Here is a 15,761-nt window from a genome sequence, read left to right as displayed (position 1 = left end):
TGAAATATTAATTCCAGTTACATATAAACTTGAGATCAGCCCTGAAGTGCTTCCAAGGCAGAGGGAAGGAAAAAATAATAGGACTTTGCTGTTCGGAAAGATGGGGGTGGGAGAAGAGGACAATTAAATGGGAATTATTTTGCTCTGTGGTTAGTCAGTGGGGACTGATCTGATTACGTAACCTAACTTAAACATTGACCTTTATGTTGTCAGTGTTAAAAACAAACATATTAAACATGGCCTTGAGTTCCTGTACAAGATACAGCAAATGGAGGAAGAGGGAGACAGACTGAATATTTTAAGGCCAAAGGAAAGGCTTTGATTGATGGATGACACCCTGGGGAGGGCAGTGTTAAGACTTCCTGTCTTTTCTGAAGATCTCAGTGTTTCTACCTGAAAGGAAAAAAAATAAAAGGGTGCTGTCTTGTATATGTGTGGTTGATGCGTATAAGTTCCTCTTTTCCCCATTTTTTGTTTTGTTTTGTTTTGTTTTGAAAGAAAAAAAAGGAAAAAAAAACACTCAGATTTGTATCCGGCACCTTGCCAAACTTCTGTCATCACCAGGAAAATGGTTCCCTCAGCAGACACATCTGGGCAACTTCACACCCATTCCTGATGTAAGCTGTCAAATCCCGTCCCAGATAGCAACAAGAATGGTTCACCAGTCCTAGAGGAAAAAAAGCAAGATCTACTCTTACTTAATTGGAAAGTGGGTGTATTAGGAGGAAAACAGATAATTTCTCAGAAACGTCATCTTCAGTGGCCCATCTATTTGTAAGCACTGCTCTCTCTTCCTTATTCTCCCAACTCCTATCACATACTCCCTTTTCCTGTTTTGTTCATACCATGCTTGACATCACATAAATGTATATATTTTAACTTTACAGGTTTCCTGAACTCTCTACATGACTAAAGGTTCTGTGTCTAGATTTGCACAGATGTTTAAATATAAACTATTTAAACATGTGTATACAAGCATGTGTTGTATATGTTAGTATGCACTGCAACATATTCATGGAATCATAGAATCATTTGAGTTGGAAGGGACCTTAAAGGCCATCTAGTCCAATTCCCCTGCAGTGAACAGGGATACCTACAGCTCCATCAGATGCTCAGCGCCCCATCCAGTCTGACCTTGAATCTCCAGGGATGGGGCATGCGTGTGTAGCATGTGTAAAATGTGTTTTCGTGTCTATAAGGGATAAGAAACAATGACTATGAGTGTGCACGTGCATGCTCTGGTTCATTTACAGGTAGCTCCAGCCTCTGCCCTGAAGAAGGACCAGGAGAACTGGCATGACACAGATGACCCCTCACTGTTTCCTTGCTCTGTGGAATTGACCTCTCTCAGCTCTCCTTCTCCTTGCTTTCTCCTGACCACGAGACACAGTACTCACATCTCCCTGCTCCTTTGTTCTGCCTTCCAGCTCTCTGGCTCCCTGCACGTTTGCCATGGGGGGTCACCCTGTGCGCTTGGCCAGGTCCTTTCCTCTCTCCCCTCCTGCTCTTTATCCTGTGCTTGCTGTGAGCTATATGTCCCAGCAGCAAGATGTTTGGCAAGGCTTGCTTTAAGCAGCATTGTAGGTCCTAATTGAAAATGCATATTGCTTCATAATCCCTTTTATTGGCATTTACTTTCCCCACGGAATAGCAGGATAATAATAATGTTCAGTGCATTAGCGTTACACAGCAAAACGACTTTCCACTTACTATTAGTTTTTTTGTCCTGCTTTTAAAGAAAAGCACAGAAAATACCAACATGCTCAAAACATATAATAAAACAATATATTTCACCGCTGTAACCAAACTATCCAAAATGCACTCTCTCTGCTTTCAAATGGCTAGCACTAAGTAGCAGATCTCTATGAAAAATCCTACAGACAGAGACCACATCTCTAGCTGTGGCTATCTAGCAAAGCTCTGTTAAAGTTGGACTTGTCATAGTTGATATAAGGGTGATCAACAGGAAAAGAAGAGAAATCTCCAAAAGCCTGAAGTGGAACCTGAATGTGTAAGTGCTGCACCTGTGATTGTAGCCATCACGACATCAAGCAAAGCCATACAAACACGCAGCATACATCTGACTTAACAGAGATTCAGAAAAAGTCTCTTGGATATTAGGGAAAAAAATAAATTCTCAAAAAAAAAAGTAGTAATGCACTGAAACAGGCTGTGCAGGGAGGTGGTAGAGTCATTGTCCCTGGAGGTGTTCCAGAACCGTGGAAATGTGGCACAGTGAGCATGGTGGAGGTGGGTTGAGGTTGGACTTGGTGATCTTAGAGAGGTCTTTTCCAGCCTTAATAATGCTATGAACTTTGAATCAGAGAGCAGAGCCTTAAGATAATTTTTGGAAGGGCTTATGGAGATCATGAACCCCAGTACCTGGTACAGAACAGAGCCAACTAAGATCAGAGCGCTCAGGATTGTGCCCAGTTGGGTTTTACATGAGATTAGGCATCCTTGCTGGGCAATCTTTTCCTTTCATGGTCAAAGCTGAAGTGGCTTCATCATCTTGATCTGTATCCATTGAGAAGCCATGTGCCCTGGATCACGCAGTACGGTGAGGAAGTTTCCTTCCAAGTTACGCTAGTTTTGTGATTAGGCAATAGGCTAAGAGATGAAGATACAGCACAGGGTTATAGCTGAGGAAGGCAGATTCAAGAAGAGCTCTGCCAGCAGAATCTAGACAGTGGCGTGGGGTTACAGCCTCCTGCAAAACTCCTGTGAGCAGGCTCAGTCAAGGAAATTTCATGGAGCAAGAAGGAACTGTCCCATGCATCCTAAAGGAGATCAACAGACCCGAGTGATGATTTTCAACAGCTGAAAATCCTGTCCCAGTAAATTTACTATTAAGTTGGTAATCACTGTTTTCAGATCTTACTCTACTGACTGCAAAAGGTTATGTTGTGCTAATTATGAGCCAAATAGGAACTGATCTTCTGCAAGGATGAATCAAGGTAGGTGAAGAACTCACTCCTTTCAGTAAATTTGGGCTGAAAAAGAAAAACAAGCCCTTGCTTCTCTGACTTCAGCTGATCTTCCTGATTTTATCAGCAATGTTACTGCTTATCATATATTCATATTAATGGGAAGGTGTTAAATAATCCTGGTGGCAAACACAATGTATTGGCTGCTGGTTCTTTCCTTAAAAATACTCAGTATCTGCATAACAGCTTTGTCTCACAGCATCTTTTTGTGTGAGGAAATGGTAGTTTGGCACAGTACTTACCTCTTTAGGAACACCATCTAGCCTTTCCCAGTTCCACATTCAATTGCAGATGACCTCCTCACGCCTTTCTCCTGAGGAGGAGGGAAAGTGAGCTGGAGGAGCTGCTTGAGATGTAATGGTGCAGTTCTCTTGGAACAGGCTGGCAAAAGAGGTAATTTACATAGATGACATGAGCACCGTGTATAAATTCTCATAGCTTACAGTAACATAAATCATATGTAAGTATGGCATAAATATAATGAAAATATATATCATAGAATCATAGAGAGGCTTGGGGTGGAAGGGACCTCAAGGGTCATCAAGTTCCAACCCCTCCACCACAAGCAGGGTTGCCAGCCAGTAGATCAAGTACTAGATCAGATTGCCCAGGGACCCATCCAACCTGGCCTTAAACATCTCCAAGGGTGGGACATCCACAACCCCTCTGGGCAAAAATCTTCCTCCTGACTTCTAATCTAAATCTCCCTTGCACTGCACATGGAAAACATAGAACACGTCAAAAAAAGTTTTGGAGATATGTTGAGAAGAGCTAGCAAGCGTACATTGGAGATGCAATTGAAATTCAGTATGAAGGGCTTTTTGATGAGGCATTTAGCAGAAGGATTTGGAGGTTTATATGTACTGAAATCCACCATTAGCTGAAGGCATTGTGCACCAACTTGTAAACCCTGCCTCTTCTCAGACTAGCATACTCTGTTCCCTTTTATTCTCTCCATGCCTCCTGAACATGGTCGGTGGTACTAGAAGAGCACAGTTTTTAGTGGCTTTGAGATTTTTCTGTATCCCACAGCCATGAGACACTCCCCCTAACCAGAATAAACAGTCCAAATTAGCAGATTTTCTATGTCATAAATCTGGTATGTGACCTGGGGCAGATCTCTGTCCCTGCCACCCCATTTCTCTCTCTTACCTATTTAAATTATAAGCAATTTGGGAGCAATTATTAGTTCATAATATCAAGTGGAACTGTACGTGCTTTTGTACAGCTCTTAGGGAAAATGAGGATTCCCTCCTGAGGGAATGGATTAGTGCAGGCAGGAATGGGAAAAATCTTCCAGCATATCCAAAGCAGAAGAAAAACAGCTCCAAATCCTTCTCAGAAGCAGCCTGCGCTCTTACTTTATTGAAGCCTATCTGGAAGCCAAGATTAACTAAACTTACCCAAACATCCACCAGTTTTGGAGAACAGTCTTCCCATTTATTTATTACAAACAAGGGACAAACAGGTGTGTAGATGCCTGTTCTATCCTCTTCAATCACCTGAAAAGAACTTTTGACCAATCCAAGGGAGGAAATGAGCCACTGACATCCATGGGTTGCTTTTTTTTTTTTTTTTTTTTTTTTTTAACCATTCCCTTAAACCCAAAGCAAGAAAAAGAGACCTTGGAGAGATCAGATCTGTGTACCGTGACTGTTCAGAACAACTTAGCTCAAGCCAAGCCTGAAGGATTAATAGAGCCCTGGACAATTTGGAAGAAGATTCATAGCGAAAGTCATGCTGATAGTTCCTGCTTATACCATTTTAAGAGCTGCTGCCTTCTTATTTGATAAATTGAGGTAAGTCTTTGAGGACAGCTTGAAAGTCTGTGCAATCCTGTGAGAGTCTTTGTACAGATCTTTGGATTGCACTGCAATTCTTTCCTGGACAGAGTTTTATCACGAAGCATTAGACTGGGAATTCTGGGAATTAGCATTCCTTTTTTTTTTTTTTTTTTTTTTTTTTTTTTTGATGTCTTTCAGAATATCACCAATAAAAAGGATATATCACAGCAGCCTTTCAGGTAAGCTATACCACTACGTCCCAGACTGCCCAAGCTCCCAGAGGACCTTCTTGAATATTCCTTAGCAGTCATAACTGGAACCATCATCCTTGTAAGTTATTTTTCCCATCACCACTACAGCACACTTGGGGTTCCATAAAGCTGTATTGAAATAAATAATGTGGATAGTACTATGGAAAAAAAATAAAGCAACTAAAATGTCCCCAGAGATCTAAGATCAAGTAAAAATCCAGGACATAAAAAAAAATATGTATATAGGATGAAGAAAAGCTTTTACCATTGAAAAAGAAAAGAGGGTTGAAATGAGAGACAAATGAATTCTAAAAAAAATATTATTTGAAAATTGTTCCTTTAAACTTGAATATTTGATATTAAACGGATGGACAAAAAGGTGGATAGATGAACAAATCATCTTCTAGCACTTTAGGAACATGAACTGGAGCTTTCAAGTGATAGAGCTTAGTAAATTTTCCATCATGCAATTGTTTTTCAGTGTGCAGTTCTCAATGAGAAGTTCCTAGCAATGGAAAACATAGTTCAATGGAGAGTAACTACAACCACAGTCTGAGCACAAGATTGTAAACCACCACTGTGAGACAGAAAAAAATACAAAAGCACCAATGGACAAATTACATAAAATAATAATATTCTGATTCCTTCTTCAAAAGTAAAGGTTTAATTCTCCTTCTCTCAGACTCTGAGACCTCAGAGAAGCAAACATAATTTGTATCATTAATAATCTTGCACAGGAGTTTCAAGCCATAAAAGACCCTCTTAAGAAGTATTATTTCACCATCTCATCACTAGATTTCTGAATATCACAATACTTTTTCTTTTTTAAGATACTTATATTCCTTCAATATCACTTGGCATTGTAGGCTGGTGAGAAGACTTCCAAAGAAAGTGAGTGAAGTCTTTTCTATGTTTGGGAGGGTTTGTATAAATGATTTTAAAAGTTAAGGAAGTTACAGAGACAGCATATGATGTAATGGAGAAATAATTTCTGAAGCTAGCAGAGAACATATGAATTAGGGCAATTTTAATTTGAGCTGGCAAATATTTGAGGTTAGAGTTGAGATCTATTGTATAAGCTGAGGTCTTTTGAGGTCTTCTGTATGGCAGTGGTTGCTGCTTTTATATGCAGTGCTCAAGATTTAGGTCCTATATTACGTGTTCCCAAAATTTGCACAAAGTCTGACAGTTAATCAGAAGCCAAAGACGGTAGGAAGATTTATTATTCCTTTTTTTCATAAAGATCTTTAAGGATATAATTATTTCATACTTTTATGAAGCTATCCTATTCCTTTTTAAAGAAGGTTCATTTCAGGAAGTGTTGAGGTTTATGCATACGCGTCCCTCCAGTTGACTCCTGTGCACCATAAAGAGCACTGTTTGTGTGAGTGTCTTGCATGGGAAAAGCTTGATGTAGACATCTCAAATTTTACTACCTAGTCTGAGAAAATGATTCATTTACTTCACTCCGTGGTTAGTGAAGTAAGATATGCACCTCAAAATCCTGTTCTTCATAACTATCCAGTTCAGGATAGGACAATATTTTTTCTAAAAAGCATGATTCTTTTCATTGACTCTAGCCTATACAGGTTCCCAAATCTACCTGAGACAACTGGAGTCAGATGAAGTGAATCCAACCCTCTATTCAACTCATCTGTACTTCGGTGATGTTCACATGTGGATAACCTCTTGTTCATTCTAATTTAGTCACCTTAGTGAATGCTTAAATTCATTTTCGGTGCCTGAAAACCTCAGGTTTTAGATCAATTATTTCTGGAAAACTCTGAGGGTGACAGATACCAAAATGTAAAGAGGTAGGAGATGGGAAGGAGCTTTCATTAAAAAAAAAAAGAAAAAGAAAAAGAAAATTTGAAGATTGATTGCAATCTCATCATTTACAGGTCAGAGAAAAACCCATGTTCCTTCAGTGTCCAAAATTAACAGACATTTCTATTCCAGCACTAGGGAGATGTTACCAGACACTATAAATCAGGGACCTGGCCTGCATGGTAATGTCATGCATCCAGCTGCACAGAGTGCACATCAGTGTGGTGGCTAACGGAGCGAGGCAGCCCAGCCGACAGAGTCCATGTGCCTTGTAAATATTATTACTACATAGCATGGAGCCTCAGCAGGCGTAAAGTTTATGTCAGACTACCTCTTTGTTTTCACCATTTGAGAGACCATTACCTCCATGCAGGAATGTGGTTTTTTGAGTATGTGTGTGGGGGTGGTGGGCACCTCAGATGACTGTCACTGTGAAATGCTTTGGAAGTCAGGAACTGGTAGAATGATGAAGGTATAGTGTTGGACTATCTCTGAAGTCAGAGGATAGAGGAGTTCTAACAATGAATCATAGCACAGGATATGTGGCCTTTTTCCAATGTGATTTACAATACCATGTGTAAATCTGATGGTGGTGTGTCCAGTAATAGACAAAGCAAAGACACCTGACATTGATTCTGCTTCATTTGTTGGTATTCAATTGCATCTACAGGTGTTTTGGGTTTCCTCTCCTCTCCTCTCCTCTCCTCTCCTCTCCTCTCCTCTCCTCTCCTCTCCTCTCCTCTCCTCTCCTCTCCTCTCCTCTCCTCTCCTCTTCTCTCCTCTTCTCTCCTCTCCTCTCTGCAAAAGAATCCCAGATGAAAAAAAAAACAAAAACCTTATCATGGTATTCAATCAAATATTCAGGACAATTTTTAGGCAGACACAAAGTGAGAAGACACTGGAATAAGTGACAGAGAACTCTTTGGTGTCTGAAGAACACTTTAAAGACAAGCTGCTCTCACAGCTCAAGTGAATAACCAACAACTTTGGTCACTCCCTCTCAAGTGTCCTGAGAACAAAAGCAAAGAACCCCAAAACATCTTGCCTTTTGTCTCCTAATGAACAATATTTATGATAACAATAATAACATGTTTTATATTCTCTGATATTTATGTGGGAATAAGAAAAATGTTTCTAAACAAACAAACAAACAAACAAAGAAATTAGATTCAGAATAAGTTTGTATTAAAAAAAAAGTCAATGGAGATAAAATTGGAAAAATGATGATTTTTACATCTAGATGAAAGGTTTGACTTCTTAAGGGAACACAAGACAGCAACTTACCCCTTGTCCATAGAGATATATATTTTGCTTCACAGTGTAAAAAAAAATCAGGATATTACTTCTTTTCCATTGCAATGAGTTCCTCAAGCTGGACACTACCTTTAGGGAATGATCCATACATAATGTAGCCAACAATGGCTACAAATGTTTTTGGATTAACAGCTGTTAGGTTTTTTTGTTGTTGTTCCCCAATATATTGAGTTTGTAGACTATAAAGACTTACTATATATTTGCCTGTCTTACTGCTGAAATTAATTTATGTTACATGGCACAAAGATGTCTAGGTTTAGAGTAGAGGCCACAGTGCAGAACAGAAATGTACAGCTAATGGCAGTGCTCACAGGTTGCAAAAATAGGGTAAGCCACAGGTGAGCACTACTAATTTTGTCATCATTTCAAAACTTCAGTACCAAGGCACTAACTCAAAGCCTGCCAAATGGAAAGCAAGGGAAAGCCTTGTATTGAGGTCAGTGGGTTTTAGATCAAGCCTCAGAAGCAGCTGACAGCTGCAATGACCCCCCGGTGAACTTCATGCTCTGGTTGAAACATCCACACTTGTCTGGACTGCCTGCCTGTTGCATCGTGTCTTCGACCGGCCTCGGCGCTCCTGCACTGGGTTTTGCTGCCAGCGGCGCAGGCAGAGAAATGTGTGGTTTTCCAATTGCTATAGGCTACTGCCCAGACATCAGCTTAACCTTCTGAGAGCCCTGCCCTGTGCTGCAAAATTCATAGCCACTGAATCACACCCATGACCTCAGCTCCTGCACCAAAGGCATAATGACTGTGGAATTCTGCTGCCTAGGGAAGGAAATTCTGGAGTCTCTTAAGTTTTCTTACCTTGTAACTGGGAGTGCTGGGGTTGTTATTCCATGTGAGGACAGTTCCAGCAAGGAAACAGAGAGGTGTCTGCTCTTCTCACAAATGGCAATCATGTTGTCTTGCCTGCACAGGAGCATCCTACTTTCTGATCTCAAAGAGCTATGAAAATATGAATTCATCACGCAAGTAAAGTTATACTTTCATATATGCACATACCTTTTCCTCTATATGATGCTGCTAATTATTGCTAAACAATAACTACTTATTGTTCAAATACTCATTGAAAAGTATTAGCGATAAATGTTAGAAAGCAAGCGTTACCTGCTCAGTGGATGATGAATGCATAAGGGAGGTACAAATGCCAGATCTTGTAAGTAGTTTAACACTTTTGCTTGTTTTTTTCCTTCTAATATTACTCATGGAGAATGATGATAATTAAAATTTAAGCTTAAACATTAAGAAAATATGTTTTTTTTTCTGAACTTTAATCTAAAACCTCATGTCAGAAATGTGTTCTTGTTGGTGTGGCATGGAATGAAATGTGGACAAGATACACATCTAGTTCTCTTCCAACCTGTATTGTTCTACAAGTCACCACATGTTTTCTGTATGTTTCCAGTGAACTCATTTAACTGCCGTAATCAATATGTCTGCAGGTGAAGTGGAAGAGACTCTTATTTGCTTATGAAGGGCAAACCTCCAGCAGTTCTCAGAATATGGTTTTAAGAAAGAGATGCCCAGAATTGAACTGTTGCATAGAATTTACTTTTTGCTTTGCTCTTAGCATCATCCAACTAGACAGAAGAATGCTTTTAAATCAGATCCATTTAAAGCTTTAAGGATTATCAGCCTGAAGAAGGTCAACATAAAGACTGCCCTCATGCTTATGCTCAGGAAAGCTGGGGAAAGAATTTTTATCAGGGCATGTAGCAACCGGACAAGGGGAAATGGTTTTAAACTGGAAGAGGGTAGATTTAGACTAGATATTAGGAAGAAATTCCTTACTTTGAGGGTGGTGAGACACAGAACAGATTGCCCAGAGAGACTGTGGATGCCCCCTCCCTGGAAGCATTCAAAGCCAGGCTGGATGGGGCTTTGAGCAAGATGGTCTAGAGGGAGGTGTTCCTGCCTACAGCTCGGGATTGGAACTAGATGATCTTAAAGGTCCCTTCCAACCCAAAACATTCTATGATTCTATGACTCTACGTCTTGTTAAGGATGTTTGTATTAGATTTACATGGCAAATTTTGATAATGGAGAGGCTGCAGGGGCAGCCTTTTTTGAGCAGGGCCCTGGGACTGCCTCATGTCATCTCAGAGCCAGTAGTCACCCTGCATCGCATAGGCACCATGCAGAGCTGATCTCCACGTGTACCCATGGAGGAGTCCACAGTGCATCAGTGGATGAGGTCTGGAGGAGGCCAAACCTCTGAAGAGCCCCTGCAGGAGCAGCCCTGGGTCAGGGCTGTAGCCTGTGAAGAGGAGCCTGTGGTGGGGGAGGAGGGCTTTGGGAGATGCTGTCTGTGGGTATCTGTGCTGGAAGGTAAGTCCTGTGGTACTGAGCCATGTTGGAGAAACATTGAAGAGCTGCAGCCTGTGGAAAGCCTGTGAGGATCGGTTTGGGAAGGATTGCATTCCATGGGAGGGAACCACATGGAGCAGGGGAAGGAAGTGACCATAAACTAGTGATAGGACTAGAGGAAATGGCCTCAGGTTGCAGCAGGAGAAGTTCAGGTTGGATTTTAGTATAAATTTCTTCTCTGAAATAGTGGTCATAAGCTGGAATGGGCTGCCCAAGGAGGTGATAAAATCATCGTTCCTGGGGATGTTCAAGAAACATTTAAATGTTGTACCGAGGGCCATGGTTTAGTGGACTAATAATTGTAGGTGGACAGTTGGAATGCATGAGCTTGGAGGTCTTTTATAACCTCAGTGATTCTATGATTCTATGAAGGAACAGCAGAGATGAAGCCTTATGGACTGACCACAGCCCTACTTCCCCATGCCTGTGTCTCTTGGGAAGAAGAGGGTGGATGTAGGTGGGGGACGGTGTTTTTACTCTACTTTTAATTCTCACTGCTCTAGTCTGTTGGTAATAGGCAATAAATTAAGAGAGATCAATGTATATTCAGTCTGTTTTGACTACAGCATTATTTGGTGAGTGATCAACCTGTCCTTATCTCAACCCATGAGCTTTTTTTTCACCATATTTCCCCCACTCCCCACCCTGTCCTTTTGAAGAGAGGAAGTGACAGAGCAGCACATTGGAGTTTAGCTCTCTACCGGTGTGAAACCACCAACACTGTGCTTTTGGGCCATCTGTTCTTCCTCTAAAATACCCACAGTGTCAACATGGAGCATTTATTTTAGAAACAGAGGCAATAGCAGATCTTCGCTTTTCCAGAGGGGCAGCTAGAGGTGAGATGAGGTCCCAGTGGGACCTTGTGTTTCTCTAATCTCAAGGATTCAAGTTCATCCCACCATTTCTGCATGAGCTGTTCATTTCTCACTTTCACTCGCAGTCCTCAGTGATCTAAGGCTGGTTCAGTAATAGGTATTTAATGTGAAAAAAGCCTTCATTTTGTTGTTTTTTTTTTTTTTTTTAAGAATGATATGGGTATCCCAGGCCTCTTGTGTCATGCTTGTGAGACTTGCACAGATGTCTTAATATCTCATAGACTCCAGAGGCGCTGTAAGTATGTGTATTTGGAGACTGACATCTTGCCTGTAGTCAATTTAGTTGATGGATTCTGAAGACAAAATTCAGCCCATCGGCTGCTAGATGTCTATTTAGGGTCCACTTAATTGTGCTGAGGATATCTTCAATGATGATAATGGGAACTTACACAGCTGGTTTGCATGAACACACCAGCACTGAAGACAGTTAGTGCTAAGGGTCTGCACCAGGCTCTAAATTCTACCCAATCCATTTCAAATTAATGTCACCTCCCTCTCTAACAGCTCTGCTTCCCAATTAACGTGTACTTCTAGGCAGTAAATAATACAACAGATAGCCAAATTACCACCTGGACATTCCCATCTCTTTTTATTGACTATAAAGAATCCCAGAAAGGTAATCTAGGCTTGAAATTCTACTTCCAGTGGACTAGCATTAGCTCAAATGAAATTCCACCCTTTCTAGACAGGGATATTAGGAGCATTAGTTCATATTTTATCATTAATAATCTGTAGTTTAACTCAAAGGAAAACTAGAACAGAGATTTATAGATATGTAGGTGGAGGGTTATAAAGTACGTATGTGTTTGTACAGACTGTGGGTGTGCATACTTTTGTATGTATGTATGTGCATTTATCTATCTATACCTACATATTTATACAAGCAAAGAAGAAGGAATACTTTCCACATAGTGCGTTCAATAAAATGAGCAGATTGTAGAGCCAGAAGGATTTGTTATGACCATCTAGTCTGGTGCTAAATACAAGATCAGATGTAGATAGAAGGACAAGCAAGCAAAAATATTGCCTGTTTCACCATTTCTGTCTTCCATGGAGCACTGCTGGCTCCCCAGCTTGGCCTGCAGTGATGATGCTTGTGCAGTTGCAGACAGCAGGGAGGGGAGGGACATGATAAATGAAGGATTGAGAGGTGGGGAGTTTTGGCTTCTCACACTCAGAGTGAGTCACTCAGTGTGAAAGCTCCATCGTGCTGCCTGTTTGGAGGCAGGAAGCCTTCCATAAAACATGAGCAGCAGTAGAATTTAGCAGCCCAGGGCTTTAGACTGCTGCAGCTTTCTTTGGTGCCTCTGTTATTGTTGGATGATGGTAACCATGTGCCATCCACACTGCATGTGACATTTTGATGCCTGATGTTGTTTATTATTTGTTAATATTTTTAATATGCCCTGCCTATAAGTTGTCACAGAACTGAGCTAAAGCTTGTTGAAGGTCAGCCCAGTGGTGAAGGATCTCTGAAAGAACACCAAGGCCTACCTTGTTGACCTTGAGTAAGTTGGGCTGGTTTAGACATCCAGAAATTCAAAGAGATATTGGGAAGGATTATTAAAAGCAGGTACTTGGACTTCATTCACCCATGGCTGCTGAGATACTTCTGCAAACCTGACCCTTAATCTCTCTGATCCTTCGTTCATCTCATCTGTGAAACAGGATAAAGCTAATACTGCCTTTCTCTATTTAAAATATAAGATGATCAAAGCAGTGGCTGTCTTTTAAGTGTCTGTGCATGTTTGTCAGTATAGGCAAATCAAGAGCATGTCTGCATGAAGTCATGTGTGTGCATGTGGGTGACGTGCTCTGCATGTGTATCTTTATAGATTAATGGGTGGGGAGAGCTATAAAGAGGCAATGCCCATTGCAGAGGTACATGGATTTAGCCAACTTTTAAGATCTTTCTCTCCTTTATACATGAAGAACTGGGACAGCTATTCAACATTCTTGCACCTGGTGATGTCAATATGTATATTTTAGATATTTTTCCATATGTGAAAAAAATGTGCAAAGGGCACATAGATATTCATAACCTCCAATAGGCTATTGATTCCTGCCACAGGGATGGCTGCTTTTCCTCTGTACTGTTAGCATGAAGAGTGACAAGCTGAGGACACATCGGGTCACCACTATCTCTCACAGTAAAGTCAGCATGGCTCCACACCAAGTCCATAGGGACTGGTATCAGTGCCCATGGGGGAAATGGACGGGCAGCTTGATCTCCATGTCAAGAGCCAGGAGTGAAAACACACTTCTCACTGCCTGTCTGAGGTCCATGGGGACAGACATGGAGCCAACAGTCACAGCACATCCCTCCATGCTGACAGCTTCCTTCAGACTTGGCTTTCACCCTCCAGACTGTACAGCTTGACGTTATGCATCACCTGCCAAAAGATGGAGTGGCAAGCCTTGCACCTCTGCAAAAACACTCAGCAAGAAAAGGTGCACAGGACAGCATGTTCCTGCTTTCAGTAAGTTCTGGGGTATCTGGTGAAGCCTCCTTGAGTCTGGTGTAGGATTTGCCCTGTTGAGGGAATTGAAGAAAGATTAGAAAATTTCTATTTAAAATCTCAGAGCCTGATCCACTGTTTTGTTTTGTTTTCCAAAATAGTGCTAAGCTTTTGTTAAAGGAAAAAGGGAAAATAAAAACGTTAAAAACTGAAAAAAAAACCCTGAAAACTGCACATTTCCTTTTATATTTTACAAAAATAAAAATAAAAATGACATCCTCTTTGTGACTGGGAAAAAAGGTATATCTTGATAAATGCCAAGAACGATAAACTGAGAGGACAGAAAGGAGAAAAGTTGCCAGCAAGCAAGCAGCAACAAGTGGAGAAGTGATTGCACAGTGTGAAGCAGTCATATCAGATATTCATGGCACCAACCACAGGACAGAGGCAGCAGCTCAGTGCACAGGTGCTTCTCCTTGGGTAACACTGGCTGTCACATTGCACCTAATACCCTACATGAAATATCCTATATTATCCAAAATTTGGTAATAACGGGGATTTCATATGCCCAGGAATACTTTGCAAGAAAACTATGGTCTGAATCTCAAAAGAAAGGCTCCAAACAAGGAAGACATCCAAAGCTGGGGGTGTGCATCCAAGATGCACAGGTAAAAATTAATATGATAAAATGAGCCCATGCTAGTCATTCTTTCATAAGAAAGGAAAATAAAGAAGAAGAAAAAAAAAAGAATCCATGATCTTTACACTTCTAGCTTGTCGTGGATCAGAATCCATGGACTTCTTTTCAGAGAAGTCAATTTTTCAGCAACTGTTTTATTCACACTGACTAGAAGGTGCGTACATGCCTATCCTGTTATTTTACCTTAATCCTGATTAACAGTTTGAGAGGTTTAACAAAGCAGAAAACTAAAAAAAAAATCAACCCAGAAACAAAGAGCGAGTGTGAAAGGCATCTCTATGGGAAATAGAGGAAAGTGATGTTAGAAATAATGTAATACCCTACTGAACCATGGGACTCAGAATTTCACATACCTGGATGTTGGCTAATTCCTTACCTTGCTGGATTCTAGGACACATGCTTTAATCCATTAATGTTCAAAATAAAGTCATAATTTTTGGCTCATTTGCATGGAAAAAAACTTTCATGATCCTACAGCTGTTCTCACCCCAGTATTTATAATTTTATTGCTCAAATATCAACTTTTGTGTGCTGTCCAAGTGCAATGAAAACATAATATTTAAATATAAGCCCCATTTACCTTTCAAGTATTTTTCCTGTCCAAAAAATTCCTAGTAATTTGTGTCTAATTCAGTCCCCAAACCCATTATTCATTTCTTCTCTGTGCCTATTCATATTAGTAGGTGCTAATTCTACCCTTGTGACATCATCACTGTTCCTATGGCAACGGACTGTGATGTCAGAAACACAAGACAATAGCCTCTGGTTATGAATAAGCAAGTGGGGAAAATGAGTAATGAATTAATTGAAAGGCTCATAGATTGTAGCAAAATATCTTGGGATCCAAACTTCCCACAAATGTTTTAACATACATTACTAGCTTAATTTTCAACAGATTAGGTATTGGCTGGGTGCACTGGGTGTGGGCCATTTGTGCGTGTGTGTGTTGGATTCTTGATGGATAATGTTATGTTAGGTGAATAGTATTTAGTCATGCTGGGTTCTAATGGCTGTCATCTCAAGAGCTTTAGAGTATTTAATTTCACAACTGAATAAAACATTATTTTTATCTAAGTCTGGGACAAAGATATCAGGATAGTCTTATTAAAAAAAAAAATAGAGAGGAGAGAGAGAGAAAAAAAAAAAGGTAGAAAGATCTCCAATGCCCTTGGTAATATAAATAATGTGTTATAT

The 15,761-nt window shown here is 40.5% G+C and overlaps 2 long non-coding RNA genes across 2 annotated transcripts; one reads left to right on the top strand and one right to left on the bottom strand.

The window, feature by feature from the left end:
• Positions 1-520: 520 nt before the first annotated feature.
• LOC121109942 lies at positions 521-15,279 on the bottom strand. Its single transcript, XR_005857295.1, has 5 exons — positions 15,148-15,279; positions 13,802-13,941; positions 8,971-9,111; positions 3,230-3,368; positions 521-667 (listed from the first exon to the last, which is right to left on the bottom strand). It is a non-coding gene; the product is annotated as an uncharacterized LOC121109942 (long non-coding RNA).
• LOC121109943 lies at positions 2,218-5,649 on the top strand. The gene is made up of 5 exons (XR_005857296.1): positions 2,218-2,250; positions 2,875-2,957; positions 4,598-4,786; positions 4,970-5,101; positions 5,504-5,649. It is a non-coding gene; the product is annotated as an uncharacterized LOC121109943 (long non-coding RNA).
• Positions 15,280-15,761: the final 482 nt, after the last annotated feature.

The sequence above is a fragment of the Gallus gallus genome, chromosome 2 (genome assembly GCF_016699485.2).
Source record: "Gallus gallus isolate bGalGal1 chromosome 2, bGalGal1.mat.broiler.GRCg7b, whole genome shotgun sequence".
Taxonomy (NCBI): domain Eukaryota; kingdom Metazoa; phylum Chordata; class Aves; order Galliformes; family Phasianidae; genus Gallus; species Gallus gallus.
This window is presented reverse-complemented; position numbering and strand designations above follow the sequence as displayed.